The sequence below is a fragment of the Saccopteryx leptura genome, chromosome 9, assembly GCF_036850995.1.
Source record: "Saccopteryx leptura isolate mSacLep1 chromosome 9, mSacLep1_pri_phased_curated, whole genome shotgun sequence".
NCBI lineage: Eukaryota > Metazoa > Chordata > Mammalia > Chiroptera > Emballonuridae > Saccopteryx > Saccopteryx leptura.
The window spans coordinates 91,536,606-91,549,966 of NC_089511.1; the positions used below are offsets into that span (position 1 = coordinate 91,536,606).

Sequence of the window (13,361 nt, forward strand, 5' to 3'; positions counted from 1 at the left end):
TCCCCAAACTTTTTACACAGGGGGCCAGTTCACTGTCCCTCAGACCGTTGGAGGGCCGGACTATAAAAAAAAAAACTATGAACAAATCCCTATGCACATTGCACATATCTTATTTTAAAGTTAAAAAAAAAAAAAAAAACAGGAACAAATACAATATTTAAAATAAAGAACAAGTAAATTTAAATCAACAAGCTGACCAGTATTTCAATGGGAACTATGGGCCTGCTTTTAGCTAATGAGATGGTCAATATCCGGTTCCATATTTGTCACTGCTAGCTGTAACAAGTGATATGTGCTCCTTTCACTGACCACCAATGAAAAAAGTGCCCCTCTGGAAGTGCAGCGGGGGCCGGATAAATGGCCTCAGGGGGCCGCATGTGGCCCGTGGGCCGTAGTTTGGGGACCCCTGCTCTAGGGAATCGGCCCCCAAAGTAGAGGTGAGGAGGATGGTGAGCCAGGTGGGGATTCGAGCTTGAAGCGTGTGGAGACAGAATGTGTCTGGACAGAATGTGTCAGACGGAGGACACGGAGATTGACTTGAGGAGGGAGGAGCCCTGGGAAGTGGGAGCTGCCCGCCGGGATTCCGCGCAGGACAAGGGTGGGTGTCCCGGAGGCCAGAACCAGGAAGTCCTCCGGGAGGGACAGGGCAGTGGACAGGCTCCCCGGGGCTTGGGTGTGCAGTGCCTTACACACTTGGAAGAGTGAGGTCGAACCAGAGGAAACGGGATGGGAAGGCGGACTTGGTGCCTAGTGATACCGCCCCATCCCTCCTGTCTGCCGTGCTGGTGCACCTGTACCTCCCTCCGCTCATCCCACATACACTGCTCACAAAAATTAGGGCATCGGGGAACGTGTAGATACTCCAGTACTTTCAGCCTTTTGTATATAGTGCATTTTCACCAATGAAATAAAAGTTGTTTTTGCATCTCATTTGCATAATTGGGCAACTTTCTTTGACTTGTTTGCTTTTCCGATCCTGTTTAATAAAAAAAGTTAAATGCTTTTTTTTTTTATTGCTTCATACTCATTTTGAAATATCCCCTAGGAAGGGAAGCAAGAGGGAAGGGCAATCCAGAAGGTCCTGACAGGCACCCCTCCTGGTTTTTGGCACCAAAATATAAGGTTGGCCGCCGAATGAGGACACCGAAGTTGAGGTAAGAAAAGTTTATTAGAGGGTCGTCTGCGGGGCTGACTCCTAAGATGGAAATCAGCCACCAGTTCTCTAACAGGTAGGGTTTGGGAATTCGAGGGTGGGGCTGGTAGTCGTTAAGGGGAAAAAGGAAAAATGTAGTTTTCAGTGATTTATGTAAGATTAAGCATAAGTAAACCCGAGTGAGTCAGTCTGGATGCCTGGGGGAGAGGTGATCTGGAATGTCCAGTTTTTTAATGTCCCTTCATCCACTTAAGGGAGTAAGGTGTCATGGCCCCCGCCTGCAACCCTATCAGGTCAACCATCAGGAGCACTTGAACCTGGACTGAGGAAGGAAGGTTCCACGAGGTTAAGTAGAAAGCACAGGGCTTGGGGCACACCCTGCCATGCTGGGGTTCCAGGGTTCTGGAAATCAGCCTCTAGCACACCTCCTGTTTACTAAGTGCTTTCCACATGCAGGCATGCCCTGACCCTTTCATGCTTAATTGTATTCAGCCCTCACTTCCACCTGCAAGGTGAGCTGGACAGAAACTGCAGCTCAGAGAGGAGCCACACAGATTGAGAGCAGCAAAGCCGAGGTCCCAGCTCAGGCTCCCAGTCACAGTTCACCACCACATGCCCCTGTCCCCTGTTTTTGTAAGAGTGCCTGTGCCACACCAGTCATTAGAAGATGGAAAGTTTTATTTTGATGGTTGCCAGATGGGAGGGTGGTTGGGGAGCTGGGAGAAAAATGTGAAGGGATTGAAAAGTACAAATTAGAGGTTATAAAAATATAAAAATAGGAATGTAAGTACAGCATAGGGAATATAGCCAATAATGTTGCAATAACTATATATGGTGCCAGGTAGATACTAGATTTATCGGGGTGATCACTTTGTTAGTTATATAGCCTGGCCTGTGGTGGTGCAGTGGATAGAGCATTGACCTAGAATGCTGAGGTGACCAGTTCAAAACCCTGGGCTTGCCCAGTCAAGGCACATATGACAAGCAATCAATGAACAACTAAAGTGAAGCAACTATGAGTTGATACTTCTCATTACCCACTGCCCTCTCCTCCTCTGTAAGTTATATGAATGTCTGATCAGTCGGTTGTATACCTAATATTGTATGCCAACTATAATTGAAAATAAATTATTTTTAAAATAAATGCAAGAATGTGGAAGGTTCTAGAAGGACTGGAAGAAATCTGACTTCCCCACAAACCTGCAGAGGCAGCAGGTTGGCTCACCTTATGGAGTCACTACCCACTGGAAGACTGCTGCAGCTTATATGCAGGTAAATATGGTAATTCCTTTCCCAGCTTCTCCAGGCAGCAGTGACAGCGATGTGACTTGATTGTTAGAAGCTGTTTAAGGGCCTGTGATTGAAGAGATGATATAAACTGCTCCAGTGAAGTAAAGGCCAACAGCTGCCTGCTTCCATGTCACCTGCCAATCTTTTCTACAAGGCAGCTTTGTACTTGTTGGCACCCACTCCCACCCTCCCCCAGGGGGCGGGGGAGCTCTGCATGCTTTGGGAGGAGAAAGATTCTATTAAGTAAGGTGACCAATCATCCTCCTTTAGGGAGGACAGTCCTTCCTTTGTAAGTTCTGTCCTCCCTCGAAATGTGTCCTCCTACATGTTCTCCTTTTTGCTATTGGAAGACTAATCTGTAAATGTCCGTATTTGATTGATGCAGAGTCAGTCCATCGTGTGTGATGTGACTGATGTATTTATATCTAAAGGAGTACTTTTTTCTTACAATTATTATTAAAAATTAACAGCATGTAAGCATAATTACAAAAAAAAAAATATCTCCTAGTTTTTGTGAGCAGTATAAAAATGTAACTCATTTGTTAAGACAGAGTAGACTTGTACTGGTTCCTTGAATAAAATGTGGGGAATAGAAAGGCATTTGGTGAGATAATTTTTATGCTTGAATCGGAAAGCAGAATTTCCCCAAAATATATAGTGATTCCCAACCATTTGGAGAATGAGACCCCCTTCTTAAACATGCTCTGTTTCGGAGAATCCCCATGGATCTGTCAGAATTGGAACAGGAAGCAGGTGGTACATCACACTGGGTAGTTGAGAATAACTTTTCAAAGATGTGGGCAGGGCTTAGGGAAACAACTCAGGATGGCACAGCACCTCTGGGGCTAGCAAGACTCCAGGAGATGTTCCCATCTATTATGGGCTAGATTGTATTCCCCAAAATTCAGCTGAAGACTGTATTTGGAGATAGGGTCTTTAAAGACATTAAGGACTTTTAATTAAAATGTTATCATTAAGCCCTGGCTGGTTGGCTCAGTGGTAGAGCATCGGCCTGGTGTGCAGGAGTCCCAGGTTCGATTCCCGGCCAAGGCACAGAGGAGAAGCACCATCTGCTTCTCCACCCCTCCCCCTCTCCTTCCTCTCTGTCTCTCTCTTCCCCTCCGGCAGCCAAGGCTCCATTGGAGCAAAGTTGGCCCGGGCGCTGAGGATGGCTCTGTGGCCTCTGCCTCAGGCACTAGAATGGCTCTGGTTGCAACAGAGCGATGCCCCAGATGGGCAGAGCATCGCTCCCTGGTGGGCGTGCTGGGTGGATCCCGGGCAGGTGCATGTGGGAGTCTGTCTGACTGCCTCCCCATTTCCAACTTCAGAAAAATACCAAAAAAGTAAATAAATAAAATGTTATCATTAGGGTGGACCTTAATCCAATATCACTAATGCCTCACAAGAAAATGATGTATGAGGACACAGAGGCACCCAAAGGGAAGACCATGTGAAAGCACAGTGAGAAAATAGCTATCTACAAGCCAAAGAGAGAAGCCTCAGAAGAAACCAATCCTGCTAATACCTGATCTCAGATTTCTAGCCTCCAGAGCTGCAAGAAAATAACTTTGATTGTTGAAGCCCCAGTCTTTGTTACATTGTTGTAAGGTGCCAAAAGCTACAGAATTAATATTAATATTTTAGGAAATTTAAAGAACATTTTATTAATTTGGGCTAGGCATGCAGAAAGATTTTGTAGGTGTGATTTCTATGCTTGTGTGATTAGCATCAAAACTATGATGGCCAGTGGCATTGTGTTGTAAATACAGAAGAAGAAGGAGACTTGGATTCTCTGACCTTCCCCCATACCTATGGGAGGAGGGATGAATAGCTAGCCAGGCACAGGAAGAAAAAGATTAAATTAAAATATTTTCTTATACTGATGAACCATTTACAGGCATCTATCCCTATGAAAACTACCCCTCCCCTCCTGAAAGCATGTAGTTAATGTATGTATGTATCTCTAAACAAAAGATATAAACTTATGCTGTGATGTCAGGTTTTTTTCCCCTCCCATGTATAATTAAGAGTATATAAACAGCCCCTGAACTGTTTTGGGGGTTGCACAATTTGGGTCTGTTGCCCTATGTCAGCCATATGTAGCTGGCATATTTAATAAATTTCCTCCTTTAATAAAACTTTTCAAAAACCTATTTGGACTACGTGCCTCTATGAACACCCACGGAATTATGGATTTAGTTATACTTTACAACAGTGGTAGTCAACCTGGTCCCTACCGCCCACTAGTGGGCGTTCCAGCTTTCATAGTGGGCTAGGTAGCAGAGCAACCAAACTATAAATAAAAAGATTTAACTATAGTAAGTTGTTTTATAAATATTTATTCTGCCAAACTTAGTAAAAATCCAACATAAAGTACTTGGTAAGTAATTATTATTATATGCTTTAACTTGCTGTAACTCTGCTTTATAAATTTTATAAAGTAAAGTTATGTCCCTACTTTATAAATCACCATTACTGTGGAACCGGTGGGTGGTTAAAAAATTTTAGTACTAACAGAGATACAAAAGTGGGCAGTAGGTATAAAAAGGTTGATTACCCCTGCTTTACAACAAGATGACTTTGTTATGGCAGCCCTAGCAAACTAATATACCATCTCTGGGCCTGAAGGGGTAATGGAAAGACACAGGTTCAGAAGAGAACAGCTGAATGGAGAACCCTTGACTGGAGAAGTACATCAACCAGTGTCACTTAACAGGAAGGAGCTGGGCAAACCTACATCCTGACCTCACTATTCCACATTATTTATTTATTTATTGTATTTTTCTGAAGCTAGAAACGGGGAGAGACAGTCAGACAGACTCCCGCATGCACCCGAGCGGGATCCACCTGGCCCGCCCACCAAGGGGCGATGCTCTGCCCACCAGGGGGCGATGCTCTGCCCCTCCGGGGTGTCGCTCTGCTGCGACCAGAGCCACTCCAGCACCTGGGGCAGAGGCCAAGGAGCCATCCCCAGCACCCGGGCCATCTTTGCTCCAATGGAGCCTCGGCTACAGGAGGGGAAGAGAGAGACAGAGAGGAAGGAGAGGGGGAGGGGTGGAGAAGCAGATGGGCGCTTCTCCTGTGTGCCCTGGCCGGGAATCGAACCCGGGATTTCTACACGCCAGGCCGACGCTCTACCACTGAGCCAACCAGCCAGGGCTATTCCACATTATTTAATTCTTCTAGTGCCGCCCATTAGTCAAAACCAACTGGAGCCAGAGGGCAAAGAACCCTGTTGATGCCCACATAGATCAGTCTCGTAGGGCACAGGGTGGGTAGAGAGATGGAGGTTGAGTCTGGAGCATCAAACAAAATATGTGTCATACCCCACACAGTTGTAATTATCCTTTTAGTGTCCCTTTAATTTATAAAAGCCATGATGATACAGGGTCACTATTAATTCAGTAAAGTTTTTAAGGTGTATCTGTGTTTAATTAAAGGATCTACATACTTTCTCTAAGCCAAATTTCTTCTGGTTTCTCTAGCCTCAGAGAAGTAATAAGATCACATTAGCAGCAATAACTCAGGTTTTGATATCTGTGCCTATATGAATACTCAGGATCCTTCTTTTACCTTATACCCTATGAATGCTCTCATAAAAGAGACCCCTTACCCTTCCATCCTGTGAGGAGAGTGAAAAGATGAGCATCTATGAACCTGGATGTGGACTCTCACCAGACACTGAATCTGCCGGTGCCTGGATCTTGGGCTTCCCAGCCTCTGGACTGTGAGAAGCAAATTTCTGTTTATAAGCCATCTGGTTTATGTTATTTTGTTATCAGACAATATAAGTAATGGAATTTCTAGTAACTTTGTAACACTCACAAACTTAGATTTCTGCATGTCAACTAAGACCTCTCCTTTTTTCCCTATATCCCCAAGTTCCGTCAGTTTTGCCCCATCACTTACACACCCATCCCATCTTCTCCGGCCCCTCAGTTCAGTTTCCTTGACTATTGCAGCCAGTCCCCTAGCTCTACTCCTTCCCTTACCTATGCATTTTCATTCAGTTGCCAAAGGGATTTAAGACATCATATCATGTTTCTCTTCTGCCTCAGCCACACCCCTGCAGGATAAAATCTTAAGCTATTTAACATATTATTCAAGCCATTATATTATCCTGCCTAATCTGATTTTTCTGCATCACTTCTGTCCTCGCACATATAGCACCTGCTCCCGTCAGTGCACTGTAGCTTATCTCTTTCAATGTGATTCCACATACAGGGTACAAGCCTCTTTCTATTCATTTTATCCCTGCCCAAGCATGTACCTGTTGAAATGAATACTTTTTCATTATGAATTATTTCCCCTTTATTCAGCTAGGGCATTACAATGATTTCAAAATATTCCATATATGTGCAGGGGGTGTTAAGAAATATTTGTCAACAGAAATGGATGCATTGAATTAGATGTGTTCTAGGACTACTGTTTATGCCGACTCATGACTAAAAATTGGTGAGAGCATTTTGGAAAATGAGCTCTCCCGCTGTTCTTTCTATTTCCTCTCCTCACCATCTTGCCAACTCTGATTCAAGTTCCAGGTGACTTCCAGAAGCCATTTATGGGCTCCTGGAGCTGCTCTTCCTTTGCTTACACAGGTTTCTTTGGCCTGGGCAAGCTGTCCTGGGTCTCAGTCCTCTGTCCAGCTGGCTGCCATGCTTGTTTTTTTCTCTAGCTCTCTTCCCCCACACATTCCACACCCACCCCAGCTCCTGTAAGTGTTGAGGAAGCCCAAGAGTTTTCCTTGCTTTTCCACTCACTATTATGTCCAGAGGTTAGGCCCCTGAGGAGAGCTTTGGCCTAGTCTAGACACTGAGGTACTGTGGTAGGCAGAATTGCAAAATGATTCCCCTGATTCCCCACAGCTAGACGTGTCCTGCATAGTCCCTGGGGCTGTATGATGGATTTTGCCCCATGATCAGGTTATATTATACGGTAGAGTTGACATTAAAGTAGGGAGGTTTGTTATATGGACCTGACTGAATCCTCCAAACCCTTCAAAAGCTGAGAGTTTTCTCTGGATAGTAGCAGAAGGGGAAGGCTGAGATTCCCAATGGATCACTGCTTCATTGAAAATGGATGGGGCCATGAAACAAGGAATGCAGGCAGCCTCTAGGAGCTGAGAGCTGCCCCTAGCTGACTTTCAGCAGGGAAACTACACTACTGTTCTACAAGGCACTGCATTCTGTCAACAATAAGAATGTGTTTGGAAGCAGATATTTCTCCCAGAACATCTGGATGAGAAGCCAGTGTTTCTGACCCCTTGCTTTTAGCCAGTTATACACTAAACAGAGACACACTCTCCTCCAGTCATGCTATGCCAGTCTTTTGATCTACAGAACTGGGATCAAATAAATGGGTAATGTTAAAACTGCTAGGTTTGTGACAATTTCTTGGGCAGCAATAGAAAATCAATACAGCTTGTCACTATTTTCCTGAGGACAACAGGGTGAGGTATTTAGAGTTATCTGAGAAGTAGTACCTGTGAGGAGTTGAAGCCAAGACCTGAAAGAGGGACAAGTGCAGCACAGGGACAGATGGAGGCCCAGCAGGGAAGAGTCAGCTAGTGTCCTCAGCATTGATACGATGGCTAGTTCCCTTGAAAATGGTTCGTTGTTTTTATTTTTTCTCTATATAAACTTAAACCAGTCATGCACTGGAATGGGACAGTAGTAGAAAGATATTACAGGTGTAATATCTCAGGTTTCTGAGAAACTCGAAATAATGATCATAAAGACAATAAAAATCAGTTGGCTCTTACTGAGTGCCATTGATGCTCAATGAAAGAAAGACAATTTAAGGCTGAGGGTGATTAATTATCAATTAAAGGCATAGTGTGAAAGTCAGAGCCTTCCTGGCAATATTGAAAGAGATTCTTTTACAGAAAGAGCTGAGACCAGGCCCAGGAATAACTATAATGGTAGTGGAGCTCCAAGGAAGATTAAATTCTCAACCCCAGCAAGTCTGCTATGCTAGTTAGAGTCAGGGATGAGAAGGGTGGTACCCTTAGAGGAGATAGGGACATGTGGGCCGATCTGTTTGAGAACTTTGAAACTCCACATCCTCCTGAACTTTTGAGTCTTCAGAAGTGCCTGTCCTTATTAAAAGCCAAGACATTCCCTCTTCTCCTGCTTAAAGACAGAGGGATGTCTCTGCTTTGTAAGACAATACATACCTCCTAAAGGTCTACCCCACCCCTTCACTAATCCCCAGACCCATAGCTAGTATCAGTTACAACACAACCCAGCCTCAGTGCCAGTCTGATTGAGGGAGGAAAGGAACCCAGGACCTAGCCAACACTGACCAATAAGACCTAGGGTAAGAGTTGACAAGAGCCTGGCCTGTAGGAAGGCATGGAGATGAGACAGCAGAACATGGGATTCCTAAGAACGAGAGGTGGACAGTCAGCGAGGACTTTGCTTTATCTGTACATTTAAAAGGAAATCAAGTGGGATGAGCAGAAGGCTGAGGACAGCTACTCCAGTAAACACTCAAAATCTGTCTCAGTTCAGGCTGCCCTCACAAAACACCACGGACTGGGTGGCTTAACAAAACAAATTTATCTCTCACATTTATGGAGGTTGGGAAATTCAAGATAAAAGCAAAATTCTCTTCCCTTAGCTTCTGTCTGGCTGCCATTTCACTGCTCACATGACCTCTTCTCTGCACACATGTGGGAAGGAAGAGGGAGCAAGCTCCTGGTATCTCTTCTTACAGCAGCATTATTCCCATCATAAGGGCCCCCTCTCATGGCTTCATCTATAATAATCACCTCCCAATGTCCTCCTCTTTGAATACCTTCACTCTGGAGGTTAAGGCAATATGAATTGGGTGAAGATACAAACATTCAGCTCAAAACAATCCTTTGCTCAGTTCCTGGGCTTGAGCCAACTTGGTCATCTGAAGCCCGCTGAGTGCAGGAGAGCCTGGGTCCCTGCAGGATAGCCCTGCAGTCCAAGGACGGTTTCCCAGCCCCAGGGGAACATGTCCTTGGGTTCTCTCTCTGATCCCAGCAGAAGTGACTGTTCCTCGTATCTGCTAGTCCTGTATTCCTTAAAGTGATCTTTTTTGTTGTTGTTGTTATGTAATCCTTTATTACTTCATTTCCCTGTTAATGTTAACAATTCTTTATTTTAAACTCTCTGTATTCAATTAATATGTGATTTCTCATTCCTGCTTGAACCCTAGACTGATACACAGCTGGTACCAGGAATGATTTTATCTTACACCTACTGATATATTTCATATTTTTTTAATAACTCACTAATGCACCTAAAAAACTGGTTACTTCATGCTCATCAGATCTGATCAGCATGATCTTGTCAATGTGGTAGACCACTGATGTTTTCTCAAATGTCTACATGATCAAAATCTCTGTGGACAATAATATGCTAGAGAGCAGGAGACTGGCATAGCTTTGAGGCAAGGATGTGAAGGCATTCGACTTACTGTGCAAGATAAAAGCAAACAAATGCAGGTGCTCTTTATAAAATGACATGGAGGAAAAGTACTAGCTAGGGCAGGGGTCGGGAACCTTTTGGGCTGAGAGAGCCATGAACACCACATATTTTAAATAGTAATTCTGTGAGACCCATACAACGACCCGTGTACATTCAGCATTATCCAATAAAATTTGGTGTTGTCCCGGAGGACAGCTGTAATTGGCTCCAGCCACCCACAACCATGAACATGAGCAGTAGGATATGAATGGATTGTAATACATGAGAATGTTTTATATTTTTAACGTTATTATTTTTTTTATTAAAGATTTGTCTGCGAGCCATAGGTTCCTGACCCCTGAGCTAGGTCAACAGCTGCACACCAGTGCTAAGAGCTGTGTTTACTTTTTCTAGTAAAGTTACCTGGGACAGCAGATGAAACTGAAGTCACCATTTAAGTTTATAATTGTCCACACTCTTTCACCAAGATCCTTCTAACTTTTGCACAGACGAAACTGGTGAGTTACCTGGGGATATAATAATCATCATCACCCCTATTCTTTTCAAGTCTTTTTTTATTTATTCATTTTATTTGATTAATTTTAATCTATTGTGTTAACATGGATTCAAGTATCCCACTCAATATAACACCCTCACCCACAAACCACATGCCCCCCTTAAACTCCCTTTGTCTTTCTACCCCCCTCCCTCTTGGATTTGCTGTCCTGTTATCTGTATCTCTGTGTTATGTATATATAGTTTCACTAACCCCTTCACCTTCTTTGATCCCATCCCCTCAGCCCCCCTTCCTTCTGACAGCTGTCCCTCTGGTCCCTGTGACCCTGCCTCTGCCTCTAATTCTGTTCCTCAGTTCACTGTGTTCATTAGATTCCACATATAAGTGAGAGCATATGATATTTTTCTTTCTCTGCCTGGCTTATTTCACTTAGCATAACAGTCTCCAAGTCCATCCATGCCATCACAAAAGGTAAGATTTATTTTTTCACAGCTTCATAGTATTCCATTGTGTGTTTACACCACAGCTTTTTAATCCACTCGTCCACTGATGGACACTTGGGCTGCTTCCAGATCTTGGCTATTGTAAACAATGCTGCCATAAACATGGGAGTGCATTTCTTCTTTTGAATCAGTGTCTTGGGATTCATTCCTAAAAGTGGGATAGCTGGGTCAAAATGCAGTTAGTTCTGCTTTTAATTTTTTCAGGAAATGCCATACTGTTCTCCACAGTGGCTGCACAAGTCTGCATTCCCACCAGCAGTGCAGGAGGGTTCCCTATTCTCGCCAGCACTTATTCTGTGTTGTTTTGTTAATGAAAGCCATTCTGACAGGTGTGAGGTGATATCTCACTGTGATTTTAATTTGCATTGCTCTGATGACTAGTGAGGTTGAACATTTTTTCACATGCCTACTGGCCATCTGTATGTCCTCTTTGGAGAAGTGTCTATTCAGTTCCTCAGTTCCTTCACCCATTGTGTGTGTGAGAGAGAGAGAGAGAGAAAGAGAGAGACAGACAGACAGACAGAGGGACAGATAGGGACAGACAGAAAGGAAGGGAAAGAGATAAGAAGCATCAATTCTTTGTTGCAGCACTTTAGTTGTGCATTGAGTGCTTTCTCATATGTGCCTTGACCCAGGGGGTTACAGCAGAGCAAGTGACCCCTTGCTCAAGCCAGCGACCTTGGGCTCAAGCCAGTGACTTTGGGCTTCAAGCCAGCGCTACCTCTGGGCTCAGGCCAGTGACCCAGGGGTCATATCTATCATTCCACACTCAAGCCAGTTAGCCCACACTCAAACTGGCGAGCATCCACTCAAGCTGGATGAGCCAGCACTCAAGCCTGTGACCTCAGGGTTTCGAACCTGGGTCCTCTCCCATCCCAGTACGATGCTCTATCCACTGTGCCACCACCTGGTCAGGCCCTTTGCCCATATTAAATTGAATTGTTTACCTTCTGGTGTTGAGTTTTAGAAGTTCTTTATAAATTTTGGTTATTAAGATGTATTGGTGGGGAGGGGCACAAAGAAAACCAGATAGAAGGTGATGGAAGACAATTTGACTTTGGGTGATGGGTATGCAACATAATCAAATGTCAAAATAACCTGGAGATGTTTTCTCTGAACCTGTGTACCCTGATTGATCAATGTCACCCATTAAAATTAATAAAGAATTAAAAAAATAAAAAGATGTATTGGCAAATATGTTCTCTCATTGTTTGGGTTGTTGTCTTTGTTGTTAATAGTGTCTTTTACTGTGCAAAAGCTTTTTAGTTTGATATAGTCCTATTGTTTATTTTGTCCTTTATTTCACTTGCCCATGGAGATGTATCTGCAAAAATATTGCTACAAGAGATATTGCAGAGATTACTGCCTATGTTTTCTTCCAAGATGTTTATGGTTTCATGACTTACATTTAACCCTTTTATCCATTTTGACTTTATTTTTTGTGAATGGTATAAGTTGGTCTAGTTTCATTTTTTTTTTTTTTTTTGCATGTACCTGTCCGATTTTCCCAACACCATTTGTTAGACTGTCTTTACTCCATTGTATATTCTTACTGCCTTTGTCAAATATCAATTGATTGTAAAGGCGTAGGTTTATTTATGGGTTCTCTGTTCTGTTCCATTGATCTGTATACCTGTTCTTATGCCACTACCAAGCTGTTTTGATTATAATGGCCTTGTAGGATAATTTAACATCATGAAGTGTGATACCTCCCAGTTTATTCTTCATTTTCAAGATTGTTGAGGCTATTTGGATTCTTTTTTGGTTGCATATACATTTTTGGAATATTTGTTCTGTATCTTTGAAGTATGCCATTGGTATTTTAATAGGAATTGCACCGAACCTATAAATTGCTTTGGGAAGTATAGACATTTTAATAAGATATTTCCTATCCATAAACATGGTATATGCTTCTACTTGTTGTATCTTCCTTGATTTCTTTTTTCAATGTCTTGTAATTTTCCTAGTACAAGTCTTTTACCTCCTTGTTTAAATTTATTCCTAGGTACTTTATTTTGTTGTTATTGTTGCAATAGTGAAGGGGATAGTTTCCTTAATTTTTTTTTCTGACAGTTTATTGTTGGTGTATAAAAATGCCACTGATTTCTGAATATTAATTTTATATCCTGCCACCTTGCCAAATTCATTTACCATGTCTAGTAGCTTTTTAGCCGAGACTTTAGGGTTTTCTATGTACAGTATCATGTCATCAGCAAATAATAATAGTTTTACTTCTTTTCTAATTTAGATGCCTTTTATTTCTTCTTCTTGTCTGATTGCTGTGGCTAGGGCTTCTATAATTATGTTGAGTAAGAGTGGTGAAAGGGGGTACCCTTGCTGTGTTCCTGATCTTAAGGGGATTACTTTTCATTTTTGCCCTTTGAGTATGATGTTGGCTGTGGGTTTGTCATAGACAGCTTTTTTTTATGTTGAGGTATTTTCCCTGAATTTCCACTTTG

The 13,361-nt window shown here is 43.0% G+C and overlaps 1 long non-coding RNA gene across 1 annotated transcript; it reads left to right on the forward strand.

The window, feature by feature from the left end:
- Positions 1-407: 407 nt before the first annotated feature.
- Positions 408-6,458, forward strand: LOC136381549 (uncharacterized). The gene is made up of 3 exons (XR_010747072.1): positions 408-437; positions 1,046-1,154; positions 6,046-6,458. It is a non-coding gene; the product is annotated as an uncharacterized lncRNA (long non-coding RNA).
- Positions 6,459-13,361: the final 6,903 nt, after the last annotated feature.